This window comes from Psammomys obesus, unplaced genomic scaffold, assembly GCF_907164565.1.
Source record: "Psammomys obesus unplaced genomic scaffold, mPsaObe1.curated_primary_1811, whole genome shotgun sequence".
Taxonomy (NCBI): domain Eukaryota; kingdom Metazoa; phylum Chordata; class Mammalia; order Rodentia; family Muridae; genus Psammomys; species Psammomys obesus.
Window position 1 is genome coordinate 6,135,189 of NW_026596234.1, and position 19,098 is coordinate 6,154,286.

General features: G+C 45.7%; 1 non-coding gene across 1 annotated transcript; it reads right to left on the reverse strand.

Annotated features, from left to right (window-relative positions):
* Nucleotides 1-425: 425 nt before the first annotated feature.
* On the reverse strand, nt 426-558 carry LOC129668335 (small nucleolar RNA SNORA17). Its single transcript, XR_008718895.1, has one exon. It is a non-coding gene; the product is annotated as a small nucleolar RNA SNORA17 (small nucleolar RNA).
* Between the last annotated feature and the right edge of the window lie 18,540 nt (nt 559-19,098).

Sequence of the window (19,098 nt, forward strand, 5' to 3'; positions counted from 1 at the left end):
CCTCCATTTCTCCACCACACCTGGTCCTCTTAGAGGCACCTGTGAGCTCTGAATGTCTGGGATCATCTCAGGAATGGTCTCAGGAGTGCAATGCCGGATGTGCATTATGGCTTTGGGCAGGGGTCATCTTGGTCTTGGTCTGCCCCCAGGCCTGGACAGGTCTTAGGCTAGCTCCCTGTCCCTGGCACCAGTCTGGTGGTCCTCTCAGTTTGCTCCTTGCCTGGCCAGCCTTAATGGCTCCATTTGAGGGTTGTCTGTCTTGGGTTCCCTCCCTCCTGGGGGCTCAGGCAGGGTTCCTCTAGTCTCCAGCTTGCTCCCAGACCTGGGAGCCTCTGGGACCTGTGTGGCACTGGACTGGTGGTCACCTCAGGATAGCTCCCCTCGCACCAGACTGGTGGTTGTTTCAGGCTCGCTTTTTTTCAGGGAATGTTCGGTTACTAATAATTCAGGTGTTCATAGATCAGAACGCTTAGGGTAGACATGGGGTCTCTCCTCTCTGCCCCTTATGGACCACACATGTGACACAGTAGCCACACCTGTAACACCCCTAGGGGCAGGTTTGTTACTCTTCAATGGGGTTGTGTCACACACATTTCGGAAATCTGCTTTATTCACCTGCCCACATCAGGAGCGTCCCCTGATGTCTTAGACTCTAGGGCACACTGCCCAAGTGGAGAAGTGACCAGATGGATGGACTGCACTCTCTTTTTTCCCCATCCATCTGGGTTACCTTAGGTGTTGGAAGCAACAAGCACCTTTCTGTCCTTTCCATATCCCTGAGGATGGGGGCAGGCCAAGGTGAGTGCACTAATTACCAAATTAAAGAGTTGTTAAGCGGTTGCTCCCTCCCCATCTCTTCCTCTTTCCCATTGTCCCCCCTCTAGTTTTTCTTTTCCCTCCTTCCCTCCATTCCTCCCTCCTGCCTCTCTCCTGCCTTCCTCCCATCCCACCTTGTTCCTTCTGGGGTATATAAGTATATAAGCTACAATGCTCTCAGACCCTCTCTGTAGCGAGGATGAACTTCTGAGTTTCCAAGTGCTGTATCACAGGCATGCACTGGCCCGCCCAGCTTATTCCTGCCTTCTGGGACACTCCAGCTCTCTCCCCAGCTGTTACTTGGCCCACCCATCACATGTGCCAACTCCTTGCTCTGGTGGTGGAGGTGCCCCACCAGCACCTGTAATTTTTTATGCATCCCTGTCTATGGGATGCCTTGGCCTCTGCTGTTGACTGGTACTCTTCTTCCTGTCCCATTCCAGCCCAAGTCACACATATTCCTGGAAGCCTCGCTTGAATGACTTGGCCACACCAAATTCCCTTCAGTCCAGTGTTGTAGTAAGGAGCCTTTTATTACCAAAACTGCTCACACTTTCAAGTAAAAGCCAACAATGCAAAGCTAATGGACCTAATTATATTTTTATCTATCTATCTATCTATCTATCTATCTATCTATCTATCTATCTATCTACCTATGTAACTATCTATCTTGTCTGTGTTTATGTGCATGTGTGTACATGCATGTCATGTATGTGTGTGGAGGTCAGAGAACAACGTTTGGGAGTTTGTTCTTTCCTTCTACCCACTGTGTTCTGGGGCAGAAATTAGTTCACCAGGCTTGAGAGCAAGTGCCTTTGCCCACTGAGCTATCTCACAGACCTCAATTTTAAGTTCCCCAGAGATTTAATGCCCACTTACTTCCTGCACTTGAGACACCATCCTTCTGGGCCCCACTTTGCCCCTCTGCAGCTTGTCATCAACGTAAGCATGGCAACTTTTCATGTGCTTGTCCAGTGACCAGGTCCATGCTGTTCTCTCCTACTGGGCCGCAAGTCTTAGCTCACCACTGTGGCTACTGAGCCCAGCACATGGCTGGCCTCATGAAAAGTCCTCCATAAAACTTAATGAATAAATCAAGAGCTAAAAGAATAGATTATCTTTGTCACTTAAAAAATTATACCACATAATTAGCCACATTGATTTGGAAACAGAAAATGTTCGAATACTTTGAGGAGATGAGAGGTATGAAGGCCAATTTCTACTTTCTTCCGGAGAAGAAATTGAGAGTCAGGAGGGGAATTTGCAACCCCCACCCCATCAATAGATGGCAAAAATTCAGCTGCATAACCTTAAAACCCTGGCAATTAACTGGGTTTGAAAAGGTCAGCAGTAGTTACGTTCCGATCCTCTGACAAGCAGAGCCATCCGACAGAACTCCACTGAAATTAGAAACACCCTTGGTAAAGTCAATCAGGGTCTTGTTTGTGATGTCATATTGTGGGGGAGGGGGAGGTCATGATTTCAAACTTCTTGGCAGCACAGCTAAGGCTTCCTTTGCAGTCCAGCATGGGTGACTGGGTGTGGTAATGCGTACCTGTGATAATCACAGAGTTCAGGAAGTGGAGGCAGGAGGATAGGCCGGTTAAGGCCTGTGAGTCTTGCTCCCGTTGTCTGAGTGCCTGACAGTAAAGTTAGCTGCTGGTGGTCTGGACACCTGCTCTGCAGATGGTGTCGATACCTTCGGATGCATGAGCATCCAATTTTCTGTCACCCGTTAACTTCACGTCATTTATCAGCGCTCCTCCTTCCAGGCAGAGGAAGCTGAGGCCCAGGGAATGCAGCCAGTTGTCTGAAGTCAACCACAGGTTCTAGAAACCTGTGTCCTGCTGTCTGTGTTGCTTTTGCTTCCTTGATGGATGACAAGAATTTCCCCACAACTCACTCTGTAGACCAGGCTGGCCTCAAACTCAAGAGATCTGCCTGCCTCTGTCTCCTGAGTGCCGGAGCCAAATGTGTGGGCCACCACCACCCGGCTTGTAAGTGCTATTGTTAATCTCAGACTGTGAGTATGGAAGGCTTGCACACTGGGCTGTGCACGTGGATGGAAGAGAAGATGGACGGACATGTACATGAAGACAACAAACAAATCATATAAATAGCCACCATTTCTCAGCTCCTCCTCACATCACTCTCTTTAGTGCTTGCTCCTGTAGCCTTGGCTAAGAAGACATTTGGAAGGCACCCAGAGCAGGTGAGAAATAGGACTGAAAGTCTTTCTAGGCTGTCCTTGTCTTCCCACGTTACCCTAACAGTAGCACTATAAACTGGCATGCGTGCATTCCTGCGTGTGTGCACACATATGAGTGTGTGTATGTGCGTGTATATGACAGTACAAATCTGTCATTCAGCCCTCTGAAGCTTGGGAATTCCAAGATTAAAGCTCTGAGATTCAGTGGCTGTGTCCTGGGATGGGGTGAGGGGTCTCCATGGACACTGACTCCTTTCATGTCCTCCACCACCGACCTAGTTACTTCCCATAGGTCACTGACACCCACCCTTTTCGTGGCAACCTCGCTCTAATGGGATCCTTACTGCTCTCTAGCCGCTGGCCCTTCCCCAGCATGGGTGACAGTCTTTCAGCATGTGTGCAACAGGCACCCTCTGTCGAAGCTTACCATCTCCTCTGGAGTCAGGGCCGACTTCCCATTCCTGCTCTCCTTGCTGACTACCTCCACACTCCCCCCCCCAGACCTTCCCCAGCCACACCAGCTTCCTTTCTCTTTCCTGAAGGCACCCACTGGGCTCCTGCTGCAGCCTGGCCTCACTGATCTTGCTGTTAGGTACGTTTATCTTTCCAGCTAGACAAGTGGACTCACTCCTTCATTTTATGTCTTTTCTCAAATGCCTACTCTGCCTAAAGGCCCATCTGGACTTCTTGCACAGAATGGACCCTCTGTGTTTGTGCATTCTTCCTTGTGACATCTGTGAGCACATGCCAAAGCATGACTTTGCCCATTGTCTGTTTCTTCCAGGATACTTACCATCCAGGCCATGAAGAATTTCCTATGCCATTGTCCACTGTGTTGGTAGCACACAGAATCAGACTCTTGGCCTGGAGGAGGGACTTGGGGAGCAGGTGCAATGTACCTGTGAATGAGTCCTGGTACACTGGTTACTCAAGCAGGTTGTGATATAACGTATGAAGGCCATACTTCAGCTATGTTCTTCCCCAGGTCAGTTGGATGTTTCCCCTCACATGTTAGCTCTGTGAACTCTGACACAACCAGCCAAACCAAAGAAGCATGGTAAGGTGGACGAGTATCTGAACCATACCCGGGTCATGCCCAACTGAGTCTGGGTGTGGGTGACGCTGGTCTATCGGCTGCAGGGTGTCAGGGAACGTAGCGGGTATAGTTTTCATTTCCAGCTTTGAGGAAAAAGATGAGTTCCACAAAGTTCCAGCTTCCTTTTCCGGAATTCTTGGAGGATGTCTCTCCAACAGTGTTCTTGCTGTGGGCATTCCCCTACCTCCAGCAGCAGAGAGGATGGACTCCCACTACCAGGATAAGTCAGAGATTTCCAGGCATCCTTCACAGGTGGGAAGTCTGGTCCATCCTTGCAGCCCACAACTACCTTCCACAAGGACAGAATTCATGACCTGGGGTGTAAAGGGGGTGGCTCGAGGCTGTGCTAATAATCAACTCATTACGACATCTCCTTACCTTACTGAGCTTCAACTCCATAAAGCACGATTTATGGCTGTTCTCACCGAGGCAGGAATCAACGGTGCAGATGACCCAGCCATCCCTCATGGCAACCCAGGGCTGCAGATGGAGGTGGCTACTGATGTATCTGCCAGTGATTTTAGCTTAAAATAAGAATGGATAACACAACCAGAAAGCAGAAAGCCATTTCCCCTTAGTGTTTTTGATCCTAGGATTCTAGGAGAAAAAAAGTCATTTGCGGTTTGAAAACTGCAAAATCTTTTAAAAACTGGTATGTTTATTTTATTTTTATGGTTATGCGTGTTCGCATGCATGTATGTAGTGATCCTGTGCCTGCAGTACCTGCCAAGTCAAGAAGAGGGAAGCTGGATCCTCTGGAACTGGAGTTACAGATGGCTGTGAGCCACCTTGTGGGTGCTGGGAAGTGAACTTGCGTCCTGTAGAAGAACATCCTGTGCTATTAACTGCTGAGCTATCTCTTCAGCCCCGACTGCCTATTAAGAAATCATACATATATTCCTAAGGATACAGTTTTAATAGTGAATTATATTAAGATGCAGTATTTACTAAATTATAAAAATTGGTTAAAAGTAAGTTGACTCAAGTATCTACCATTGCCTGCTGTCTGCGCACCTTTAAGAGAGTGAAAGTGACGATGAGATACAGGCCAGCTTATCCCACAGGCAATGGCTGAGATCTGGCAATAGTACTCATTTCCACTGGACTTATTCAGTTGTTGCTCTGTGTTCTTGGCAAGTGATGCTGGTTTGCCGCTGTGTGATCATGACAGAGAATTTCAACCCAAATCCATGTATGTAAACAAGGTATTGAGTTGTCTTACATTAAGCAGGTTAAATAAACAATAGAAAAGAGAATGTCTATGGTGACAAAATCACAGTGGTGGAACCTGAGGGACCAGCACTGGGGAATTGCCCCAACCTGACTAACTGCAGTGAGGGTAGGGGCCACCGGGTTAGCTATACTCTTGGTTGCCTGTGCCATCTGGTTAGTTCTGGCTCCCAGTTTTGTTTGTAGCTCACCATCAAATTCCAGTGGCTTTGACTCAGGTCCACTGCTCACTTCGAGGTCAGCGACTTAGATACTGCAGCTCACCCATGTCCTTGTGAAGCCATGGTGACCCGGATAGTCAGGTCTAAACGGCCTTCCTATCTGTATCCAGGGACTCATTAGCACATCGGTAAGGGCCACGAATATGGCATACGGCACTGCCCTTTCGAAGAATATGGAATGGAGCCAAAACATGTTCCTGGTAATGTCACCAAGCACACGTTTCTTGCCTCCCCTTCTGAGTGCTTTTATTGATTCAAGAACCTGTCTTAGCAGAGGGGGAGGAAACCTGGTGAGACAGGATTCCATGACTGTCTGACTCCACTGAGGTGCTGAACAACAGCTGTCCTGGAATGAGCCAAGTGGTTCTTTGGAACCACACAAACATGACTGATGTGGCCCTCACTCTGGTGGCTCTGCACAAAGACAAGGCTGGGTGACATCCCTGTGGAATGCTTCCAGCATCCTACTGTGCCAATGGCTGCCGTCACTCCCAGGGATGGTGCTGTCCATACAAAGGAGCCTCCGGTTGGCTAAGAGCAACGAACCGTCCTGCTACCACAACAGTGGTGTGGCGAGCACTGGCTCGGCTCTGATGGACATCATGTGTTCACAGATGCTCCTGCACCGAATTCTCAGGGCAAGTGGATGGAAGGTCTGATGTTGTCTCCATTGGCTGATGGATTAAGACTCAAAACGGCGTGATTTCTTTTCACTGTTTATAAGTAGCAGCCTCAGTAGAGTCTATGTTACCTGGAGGTGGTGTGTGCATGTGTGTGTGTGTGTGTGCGTGTGCGTGTGCGTGGTGTATTTGTATGTTGGTGCAGAGGTGTGCTCATCCATTTGGAGGTCAGAGAACAACTCTGGATGTTGCTCCCCAGGTGCCGCCCACCATTTCATCTTTGGTTCATTTTTCATTCATTCATTATTCTCTCTGTATGTGTGTGTGTGCATGTGCGATGATGCGTGTGCCGTGGCCTGCGTGTGGAGCTCAGGGAACAACCTGTGGGGGTCTAGTCTCTCCTTCCACGTGGGCCCGCTGAGACTGAATTCAGGGTTCAGGCTTGGAGGCAAATGCCTTTACCCGCTGAGCCATCTTATTGGCCCACATCTTTTTAGGTTTTGATCCAGGGTTTGTAACTGACCTGGACTTTCCAAAGTAGGGTATACTAGCAGTCCTCAGGCCTCCATCTGTCTCTTCTGCTTCACTGACAAGGCTACCCGTTTGCACCACCATGTTTTCCTTCTTTTGTTTTTGAGCATGGGTTCTGGGACATCCATTTTGGTTTGAGCGTATGTTCTGGGGTTTGAACTCAGGTTGCCACATTTGCAAGGCAAGCACCTTTACTGACTAGGCTATCTCCCAAGACTCATCTTTCCTTTTTTTTTTTTTTTAATATTTTTAAGATTTTGCACCTTAATGTCCAAGCTTCCTCTTCAGTCTGTCTTCACACTGGCTGGAGTTGAATGGAACTAGAAAAGTCATGAACTGAAAAGGTTATATTTTTTTTTTGGAAGCTACACAACAGGGGTCCTCCCGGGGAGCTGAGGGATGGGTAGAGGCACAGAACAGTGTCATCCTGTGTCTCAGGGGACAGCCGGGAACAGCCAGCCACCTTCACCTCTTCTTTCTCCTGCCCTCTGACTTTTGCTGGATGCTGCCTTTTGGCCAAACCCAGTGAGAAGCCAGAGACGGAGGGCTTGGTTGATGGAGCCCATAGAATTCACTGTTAAGGAGAAAAACAGGGTAGAAAGAGCTGAAGTTTGAGCCCAATGGGTCTGAGAGAATAAGCACCACAGATCCTTGGCCTTTCTAAAGTTCAGTGGCCCATAATCCATTACAGCATCACAGATGAGCACCTCTCTAGGGGTTCAAAGCAAGGGTGCACATTAGGTTATTGGGAGGTTACTTGGGCCATGAGCCCAGGCACAGCACAGCACAGCACAGCACAGCACAGCACAGCACAGCACAGCATAGCACAGCATAGCATGGCTTCTCTGTGTCTTCCAGGCTGCTGTGAGAGAGGGGTTGAGTCACAGTTAACCTCTGCACTCAGCAAGGGAAGGATGGGTGTCTCTATTTACATAGGTATTCATGGCACCCAGTACCTCCTGCCTATTGGTCAGTGGCAGTGCTGGGCTTTCAGGCTCATGCTATACCCTTCAGTTTTACTAAATCATGCTCGAATTTCTCTTTATGTGTTTATGTCTTCTTCTTGGCCTCCTCTGAAGCTTATCTTCTCTATTTTCAGTCCATGTTGTAGGGACCCTGATATAGCCAGGCTGCAAGTATCCATCCAGTCTTTCTACTCCTTCGAACTTAGCTCTTTTATTCAACTGCTTCCCCTTTAGATCATGCAATAACCATCTTAATCTCAACTTGTTCCCAACTCACCCCTGATATTTCTCTAGAAAATGGTCTTCAGCGTTCTGCTCTCTGGGTTTGTTGTCATTTCTTTTTTTGTTATGTAAGAGAGAAGCCTGCGGAGGAATCTTCCATGATCCTATCTCTCCCTCACTGACAATGTTTTTCTGTCCCCTGGGCCTATTGATTTCATTTCTAAGATGACTCAAATGTGTTCACTTTCCAGCCCCATGCTTCACTTTTCACTTTGAAGTAATAGTAACTTTGTAAAAGGCACTGCAAAACTGGTAGCCTCAGCTTGCTTTCCCATACACCTAGCAGAGGCTACCAGGGAACCCTGCCAGCCAACACTAATGGGACAGTGACAGCTAGCTCATCTGTGGATCATTCTCAGAGCTGTCCATTCCCCACTAACTTCTTCCCTGTGTTCAGGGTTCAGCATTGGTGCCACATCTCCTTAATCTGCTCAATCTGTGGTATGCCTGGCTTTTGAACGTCTTCAAACATGCCAAAAATATCGGACAGTAGGTTTACATGACATCCCTTGATTTAAGGTCTCCCCCTCTCTTTCACCTCTCCTTCATCCCTTCCTTCCCCTTCCATCCTTTCCCATTTTCTTTTTTTGACTTTTCAAGATAGGGTCCTGCTGTGTAGCCCAGGCTGGCTGGGAGCTTAAAAACCATCTATTTCAGCCTCCTGAGCACTGGGCCCTTAGCCATGAACCAGCACAGGGCTCAGTTTGGGTTTGTCTGACGTTTTCTCATAATTAGATCAAGGCAATGCCTTTTCAGCAGGAATTCAAAGTAGCACAGAGGTGGCGTCAGCCTTATGCCCAGCGCATCATGTCAGAAATTGCATGATGTCGGTGTGTCTCGTTACTGGGCTTGTCATCTTTAATCACCGCAATAGTGATGTTTGCAGGACCTTCTGCTGTCAACGTACTACTTTGCCCTTTGTAAGAGGCATCGTCTGGATCATTCTTCTGGGATATTTCTGATATGTCATCATACCTTCTGCCATTAGTTTTATCCCCTCCTCAGGAGGATTCTGTCTGGTCACAATCATTACTTAGATGTTTGACTAAATGGTGTTTTCCTATGTCCACCTTCTGTCTTCAATTGCTAACTGAAAAATGTTAATTCATGGATGTTTATTCTGTGGGTTATAATCCATAACTCTCACTATTTATTTTGCTACCGTTGTCCTGGATTTGGCCACTGGCAGCTCCTCATATGCGTTCTTTCCTCCTGTACACCCTTGTGTCAGGCTCTGAGCCTGTCTCTCTGCTACAAAACTAACCGTGTCATTATGCTGTGAGTTGTGTTCCCTCAAACCAACAAGTTACGATTCCTGGCATTTGGGGATGTGGCCTTACTTGGAAAGTGGCTCTGACTGGTTGTGGAGCTAAGGGTATGTGGATTAGAGATGCTCTTATAAGGTGAGAGCTATTTTGAGACACAGACTGTGATGAATGTCATGGGAAGATGGATGGATAGAAGGGGCACAATGGAGAAGGCCATGGTGGATGCAGAGATTAGAGTGATGGGGGCACAAACCAAGGATGGTTGGAAGTTTCCAGAAGCTGACAGGATCATGGAAGTTTCTATAGCCTTCAGGGAGAGCAAGGCCTGGCGAAGACCTTGGCTTCTGGCTTTTACAACTATGGAAGAATACATTTCTATTGTTTTAAGCTACCCAGCTTGTATCATTTGAATGACATGCATTCAGAATCAGTTAAAAATCTCTCAATCTCTCTCTGTCGTGTGTGTGTGTGTGTGTGTGTGTGTGTGTGTGTGTGTGTGTGTTTGTGTGTGTGTGTAGGCTGGGAGCAATCTTGGGAGTCATTCCTCAGGTGCTGTTCATGTTTTTTTGTTTTTTTGTTTGTTTGTTTCTTTAATGTTTTGAGACTGAGGTTCTTATTGGTCTGGAACTCACCAAGCATGCTAGGCCAGCCGGCCACCTCTGTGCCTGTGCCCCTACACTTGCTATATTTTAGGTAGATTCTGGGGATCATATTCATGTCCTGCTGTTTAAAAGGCAAGTCTTTACTGGCTAAACCATCTTCTAAGCCCAAAAACCCACTTCTTTTGTTAACTGGAGAATGGCCTTTCATTCTCTAAGACCTGAGAGCCAGCATCTTTTCCATCTCTGGTGCAGACTCTTGGTACCATCTGTATCCTTGCATGCTGCCATGTCCAGCTTCTGGTCCTGGCAACCTTTTATCTTCACTTTACACCTTTCTGCAGGAGGCCATACTGTCATTTCCCCATCCAGCTTACCCAGTCAGAGCCACCCTATTTTCCCTCTTTGGGTCTGTCACTTTAATCTTTGTAATGTGCTAGAATGATCTGGTCTAAATAGGTTTTTGAAGGGCCAAAGAGATGGTCCAGTGATTAAGAGAACTTACCGCTCTTGCCGAGGGCCCCGATTTGGCTCCTAGCACCCATATTTAATTGCTCACCCCTTTCCCCCCTGTAGTTCCAGGAAATCCAACACTCTCTTCTGGATTCTGTGAAGCACCTGTACTCACACATGTACTGATTCACATACATGCACATACATGCATACATGCACACATGTACACATACATATATATATATATGTGTATACATACACGCACATACATGCATACTTATATACATACTTATACACACAGTTTCGAAAAAGCACTTGCTGCTTGTTCTTCCAGAGGATCTGAGCTCAGTTCCCAGCACCCATGTCAGGCAGCTCATAACTTCCTGTAACTAAGGCTCCACGGAATCTGACATTTTGCTTTCAAGGACACGTCCCTCACGCACACATATACAACAGATATACATAAATGTGTGATTGAAAAATAAAAATAAATTTTAAAAAGCAACCAAAAAAAAATGGCCTGGATTTGCTCGGAGGTTCAGAGCACTTGTTCTTGCAGAGGACCTCGGTTTGATTCCCAGCATCCATATGGCAGCTCACAACCATCATCTGTAACTCCAGTTTTAGGGAATCTGATGCCCTCTTCTGACCTTTGTGGGCACCAGGCATGTATGTGGTACACAGACCTCCATTTGAGAAAAACACTCATACTTGGGGAGACGAACCTAAAAATTACAAAAATAAACTTTTATTTTAGAAGCTTTTAGATTTAAGGGAAAACTGTTAAGACGGGACAAAAGTTCCCTACATAGGACAGGCTTGGTTTTCTGTGTCATCAGCATCTTAGATGAGAATAGTGCATCGTTTGTGGGCAGTCCTCCAGCACTGCCTCATCATGAAGTCCAGTCCACACTTTACTCAGGGGTCCTCAGTTTTGCCTTATGTCCTTTTTTCCCCCCAGTTTCTAGACCATAGACCATTCAGCCACATGCCTCTTCCTGGTTGGGATAGTGTCTCTAATTTTCCCTTCCTTTGATGACCTTGACATTGCTGAGAATTACTGGTCAGTTATTTTGGGAATGTCCCTCACAGGCGGGCTGCAGGGTGTCTCCTCAGGACTGGGGTTATGAGTTTTTGAGAGATCTCAGAGGCAGAGTGTTGCTCTGACATCAGATGTGGTACTCTTGATGCTGGGCATGATTTATGGCTGTTGGGCTGACCTTGGCCACCTGGCTGAGGTTGAGCTTGTCAGTTTTTTTCCCCGACTGTTGGATTCTCTTTTCCTTCTTAGTCTGTACTCATTAGAGGAAAGTCATTGTGGGCATCGCACAGTTAAAGAACAGATGCTGCATGAGCTTCAGCTGTTCAAGCATTAACATTTGGAATGTGTTCTATCATCTCTTATTCATTTAAATTTAAAGATTTATTCCACATGTGTGCTTCTGTTTTGCTTTGTTTTGTGTGTGAATGCGTGTGCACCGTGTGTGCTCTTGGTGGTAGCAGAACCCAGAAGAGGGTACCCAGATGCCCTGGAGCTGGAGTTATGAACAGTTGTGAGCCAGTGGGTCTGGGAACTGAACCTATGTCCTCTGTAAGAGCACCTAGTGCTCCTAACCAAGAAGCCATCTTCCTATCCCACTTCCTTTAGTTATTTAGGCAATCCTTTGCTTAGATTAGTCTCACTCGAGGGCGTTTGCTTTCTACTTTTGTAGCTTAGTCCTTATCTGTTTGACACAGGATTTCATTTTATGGGTCCATGGCCCAGACTGGCCAGAGGTTCTTCTGCCTCAGCCTCCCAAGTACTGAACTTACAGATGTAAGTCAACTATGTTTAGGTGAGAGGCAGTCTTTGAGGGACGTTTCAGTTGGCTCCTGTGTTCATTTGTCAGACTTTACTAGTGGCATGTGTGTGTTTTTGAACATGCATGAATGTATAAAGCATCCCATGGCTATCTAGTCAATATTTTGAACTAAACATTGAACCTACCTTGTCATGGATGTGAGGCAAATGCTCCGCCGCTGAGCTACAGCCCCAAGCCTTCTGGTCTGTTTGGCACTGAGAAATGCTGTGCTCTAGTCCGGGTCCAGTCCTAGAACCTCTTCTGTCTTTCCAAACTGGCAAGGTGTGCCATACCTGTAGTTCCAACAAGCTCAACATGAGTTATGTAGTGAGTCTGAGGCCAGCCTGGGATACATAAGACCATGTTTCAAAGAACTGAAAACCAAAACAAATTAAAGGACATCAAGATAACTGGTAGATCATTGTATCTAAGAATGCTTCCAGAAGAGACTGGCCTCTGAGTCAGTGAGCAGAGACAAACAAATGCACTCTTTCTTGTCCAGTGATGACAGGCCCCAAGCAGCTCACCAAGAAACAATGCCATACCCCATACCACACCATACCCCACCACACCATACCATACCATACCATGAATATTCTGTCTGTTCTTTTTAAGTTTGGGCATACTCTCCTGCTTGTAGACTTCAGAACTCCATTTCTCTGGCCTTTGGACTCTAAGGCTTGCACCAGCAGCATCTTCAACCCCAGGTCCTTAGCTTTCCACCTTGGACAAAGAGTTACAGTACTTGCTTCCATGAGTTTGGTGACTGAGCATTAGACTTAGTCATGCTTCTGGTTCTCCATCTTCCCATTACAGGTTATCCCATATCTTATCTCTATCTATCTATCTATCTATCTATCTATCTATCTATCTATCTATCTATCTATCCTGTGCATCTTTTTATCTGTCTACCTTTTTCTTCATCACCATTATCACAATCATCATCTTTGATCTGTCTCATATATATTTCTATCCCTTAGTAGGCTTCATTGTCCCTAGGAATCTCTACATGTTTCCAGAAGTTTGGGAGAGGTTGACTTTACTGAGAGCAACTTGTCTATGAAAGCATAATCTCATACTCTGAAGCCCAGGTTTCATCCGAGTGCCAGGATTTGGGAAGCAGGGTAGGGTTCTGCACTGAACCAAGTTTCACTTGGTAATAGGGGCTTAGGGAAAAACACCAGCTACCACACAGCAGGGTATGATGATTCGCATCAAAATCAGACCTTCCTAAAATTTTCCAGCCCTTCAGCTACAAGAGTGAGTCTGAATTTCTACTCTCTAAACGAAGAGCTAGTTCACTGCTAAATGGGTCCACTTGGACACATCCAGAGGAACACTGTGTGTAGAGGAGGTAGAGAATGCTTTGTGCTCACATCTGTGGGGTGGGGAATGAGTCATCTGCCAGCTCCATGCTGGCCTCCTCCACATCCCGGAAATCATTCATGAAGTTCTCAGAACAAAGTACCTTAAAGGGCCTGAGCTTCTGTAGGCCTGGCAAGTGTTTCTTCACTCAGTGGAGGCCTGGAGGTGACGCTCAGGTACCTCTTTGAAAGGAGTCAGGGCCGGGTGATTAAATACTCACAGCCCATGTAGATGTGAGTGTAACAATGGGAAGCAGGATGGCTCAGGTCCATCTCCCTGCTGGTGGAGGGGAAAGACGTGCATTCAAGAGTCCCCGAACCCATGGACTGTGAGCGCAGGCTGAGTGGCCCCTGCTAAATAGAATGGCACAACCATGCCCTGCCAACGACATGAACAAGCAGCAACTTCCAATTATTCCAAGAGAGGCTGCTGGGAGGGTTAGGAATCATTTACATTCACAGCTGGACTAAATTCTTCTGAAACAGACAATACTCCAGATATTAAAGAGCCTTTGACTGCTTAAAGACTGCTACCTGGCAAGACATTTGGGTAATTGGGCACTGATGTTGGTCTCCTGTCACCTTTATATATATATTGATGGTCATGTGGCCTTAAAGACCTTGTTCCCCTATAATTGGAATTTCCATGTGGGAGGGGCCTACGTGAGCCTTAAAGGGCCAGTGTGGAGAAAGAAATATACCTCTGGTGCTTTCCTCTCCTGTTTTAGTGGGTTGTAAGGAAGAGAAACAGACTTGTGATCTACTTAGAGAAAAAAATGAAAGAGAGACATTAAATGGTGTTTCCTGATAAAAATCAGGAAACAAAGGGTAATATTTAATGCAGTGCAATGACTGAAGACTGCCTTCTACCAGAGAACACAGGCCGGAGGCAGTAAAGCACCATGAGTCCTGGAAGTTAGGCTGATCTCTTGGGGGGGGGAGCTTGTTTCCCTGCTCCCACTCCATTCTTTCCTCTGTCTTGACCATCTTTCAATTATTCTATGCACCTGCCGCAGGATGCTGTTCCCATGTTTGCAGTTTTCTTCCACCTTGTTTTTTACAACCCACGTGCTCTGACTGTTAATGTCTGGATGACAGTCCCAGACTCCTGGGAGAATCTGGTCTAGAGATGTGACACACAGTCTTTGGAAAAGGAAGGTGGGTAGTCTCTTCTTAGAGAAAATCAGTGTCCTTCTGGGGAGCAAACCTGTCTAGGGTAACAAATGGCACTAACTAGAAACAGAGCCGTGAGAAGGCAGAGATCTTAGAGGGGGAGTATGATCCATGCACAATACACTTGTATGAAAATTCAGGGTGTTGTGTAGGTGCCACCCACCTGGGTGGATTATGTTACTCCTAGAGGTCATAGATTTTTTTTTTTTTTTTACCAAAAATTTCCATGCCAGATGTGGAACACCTGCTTGTGAGTTGTGGGCCAGAGAAGTCCAAGAGGTTCCAAAACAAGATACAGCCGTTGCTCTTGGTTGCTCATCAGAACTAGATGGCAAAACTGTTGATGAAGATCCCATACGCTTTGGACCCAGAGAAATCTGACTGTAACTGGTTGGCTAGCCAGCCTGCTGGAGGAAAAACCTTACTTATCTGTGGACCCTCATTGCTACAGTGTTGACCAGAGTGGCAAGATACACCCACTAGTACAAAGGCGGCATGATTGTTTAGGGTGTAAACAATTACTTTCTGATTGGATTTGAGGCCCAATACACAATTGTTTCTGTAAACCAAGTCAAAATGATATGGTTCAGAGGCCATAGGCCACAGTGGGGAACCCAGTACTGTTGTTTTGCAGTTTGTTTTACATAATGTTCATTTAGACTTCTAAATGTTTGTATCTCTACCCATAGATAGTGCTGCCCCCAAACTTGGGAGGACATGCTCCATTTGCAGTGGGTGAAGGTCAATACGGAGACTTATATTTAGCAAATGTACCAAGAATAAGTGACTGTTGAGTGCCCATCTGTCACCTCGTTAAAGGCCCACAGACTATTGTAGAAGAAAGAGCAGAAAGAACGTTTAGAGTTGGAGGATGTGGAAGTATGCTGTTAAACACTGCCAGATAGGATGTGGCCATTTCGATCATGCGTACACAGCAACTATGCATGCCTGTATAAGTCTTGCACAAGATTGGGCCTTTCATCATTCTCTCACGGATGAGGGAGGGGCCCAGGAGGTGCCTGCTCTTCCTGAGGAGCTTTTTCCAGTTAATGGTTGCTGGAGGACGGGTGACATTTTCTTCGGCGTTGTAGCCACTGGTGAATTGCCCACACACCAGCAAATACTCCATATCCACATTTCCACAAGCCACCCTAACTGAACTCAATAGATTAACAACAACAACAACAAAAAAAAACCAAAGAGTAAGTAATGTATTCTAATATCCTGATTTACAGAGAATTAAGGTATGGTACTTGCAGAGTTTCACAGTGCCAAAAAAAGCAGCAGCAGCAGCAGAAGGAGGAGGAAAAGAAAGAGGAGGAGGAGGAAGAAGAAAAGAAGTCAGGTTGGTGAGATGGTTGAGTAAGTAAAGGAATCACCAAACCTGATTACCTAAGTTTAATCCCCAAAACCCACATGGTAGACCCAGAAAACCCCTTGAAGGTAGTCTTATGGCTTTCACACAGATGCTGCAGAATGGAAACAAAAGAGGCAAATAAAAGTAAATAAGCAAATAAATAATTTGGTTACCTTTTGTGACAGTACTATGTACATTGGATACCATAATAAAAAATTAAAAAAAACATTTTAATCTTGAAAAAGAAGCAAGATGAATAAATAAAATGATAAAACCCAAAGGGGTATGTTTTTGAAACAACTCTCTCAGTGACTCTCACCCCTGTCCCTTGTACAGATGTAGAAAGGCTCACCAGTCTTCCCTACTTGAATGGATGCTCTTACGAGTTATCATTCCATGTGTGCCTTTCTGCTTCTGGGATACCTCGCTCAGGATGATCTTTTCTAGATCCCATTTGCCTGCAAATTTCATGATTTCTTTGTTTTTAATTGCTGAGTAGTATTCCATTGTGTAAATGTACCACAATTTCTGTATCTATTCCTTAACTGAAGGACATCTGCGTTGTTTCTAGCTTCTGGCTATTATGAATAAAGCTGCTATGAACATGGCTGAGCAAATGTCCTTGTTGTGTACTTGAGCATCTTTTAGATATATGTCTAGGAGTTGTATAGCTGGATCTTGAGGTAGCACTCTTCCTAATTGTCTGAGAAAGTGCCAGGCTGATTTCCAAAGTGGTTGTACAAGTTTACATTCCCACCAGCAATGGAGGAGGGTTCCCCTTTCTCCACATCCTCTCCAGCATGTGTTGTCACTTGAGTTTTTGATCTTAGTCATTCTGATGGGTGTAAGGTGAAATCTCAGGGTTGTTTTGATTTGTATTTCCCTGATGACTAATGAGGATGAGCATTTCTTTAAGTGTTTCTCTGCCATTCAATGTTCTTCTATTGAGAATTTTCTGTTTAGCTCTGTACCCCATTTTGGGTTACTTGATTTGTTGCTATTTAACTTCTTTAGTTCTTTATATATTCTGGATATTAAACCTCTGTCAGATATAGGGTTGGTGAAGATTCTTTCCCAATCTGTAGTCTGTTATTTTGTTCTGATGAAGCAGAAAGACACACATGGTATATACTCACTTATAAGTGGATATTAGACATATACTATAAGATAATCATACTAAAATCTGTATACCTAAGGAAGCTAATCAAGAAGGAGGACCCTGAGTAAGATGATCAACCCTCACTCAGAAAGATAAATGAGACAGACATCAGAAGAGGGAGAAAAGAGGGAACAGGAAAGTCTGAAAGACTCTACCCAGAAGGGTATCAAAACATATCCTAAGATTCATAGCCAAACTTTGGGCAGAGTGCAGGGAATCTTATGAAAGAAGGGGGAGATAGAAAGACCTGGAAGGAACAGGAGCTCTACAAGGACAGCAACAGAACCAAAAAAATCTGGACAGAGGGGTCTTTTCTGAGACTGATATTCCAAACAAGGACCATGCATGGAGATAACTTAGAACCCCTGCACACTGCCCATGGCAGCTCAGTGTCCAAGAGGGTTCCCCATTAATAGGAACAGGGACTGTCTCTGACATGAACTCAGTGGCTGGCTCTTTGATCACCTCCACCTGAGAGGGAGCAGCCTTACCAGGCCACAGAGGAAGACAAAGAAGCCAGTCCTGTTGAGACATGATAGACTAGGGTCAAATGGAAGGGGAGGAGGACCTTCCCTATCATTGGACTGGGGGAGAGGCATAGGAGAAGAAGAGGGAGGGAGGGTGGGATTGGGAGGGGATGGGATAGGGGCTAAAGCTGAAATACAAAGTGAATAAACTGTAGTTAATAAAAATAAAAAAGAGTTATCATTTACTAACTGGAACACGTTTAACCAAAATCATTTTACTGTGTAATCTTGTCAAAAGGAAATACTCAAAATAAAAGAGCGAGTAAGTGAGAGTGAAATTTTAGTACCAGAAGAGAGAGATTCCTAAAACAATCCAGGACAGTTATGTAAAGTTCTTTGGTATTTTTGCATTCAAAAAACTGAATTCAAGAAATGAAAGAGAGGGGAATAAAAATCCACAGGAAAGTAAAAAACACTGCAATGGCCAGGGATTCTGGGCTTCCTCAGACTTTTTCCTGAGCTTTCCCTGCTTAGCTTGCAGAAGGGGTGTAGGTGGAGAGAGCCCGTGGCAGGATCCAGCATGAGGACAAAGGAGCTTCACGTTCTGGTGGTCTTAGTCTGGAGACATTATTGTATCTGACGACCAGGGTTGAGGGTATTAACATTCAAATCAGACGCTCTTCAAAAACCACAGCTTTATACCTTCTGTGGGTAAGTTCCCACGTCCATTACTCAGGGCCAGAAAAACCATCAACAGCTTATGGTCCAGGGCCTGGGAGATGCCTCAGCTAGAAGAGGGCTTACCTTGCAAGCCTGAGGGCCTGAGTTTGATCCCTAGAACTCACTAACAACAGCCACATAACCTCTCCAAGGCTGGGCAGGGTAGTACACTTGCTGGGGAGACTGAGGAGCAGGATCTCTGGGTTGAGCCAGCCTAGCCTACTTGGTGAGTGGCTGGCCAGGGAGAGACTGCTGTAGAAAGGTGGGTAGCATGTTGGCTGTGATGGAGCTGGATCATTTCCAGCTGTGTGTGGGAAGAGACTGATGATGAAACTAAGAAAAGGCATCCATTTATCTTCTAGCAAAATTATATTGGTAATTTTTATTAAAACGGTGATAACACCTCTGGGCATGGTGGTACGTGCCTGTTGGGTGATTGAGGTAGGAAGATGGAGAGTTTGAGATCAGCCTGGAGTTCCATGCTGGACTATATCAAAAGATCCTGTCTCAACTAAACCAAGTTCAGCAACTCAAGTTAAATGTGTTCTCATTTGTTCATCCATCCATCCATCCATCCATCCATCCATCCATCCACCCACCCATCCATCCATCCATTAGTTCGTTCGTTCATTCATTCATTCATTCATTCATTCATTCATTCATTCATTCATTCATTCATTCATTCATTCATTCATTCATTCATTCATTCATTCATTCATTCATTCAT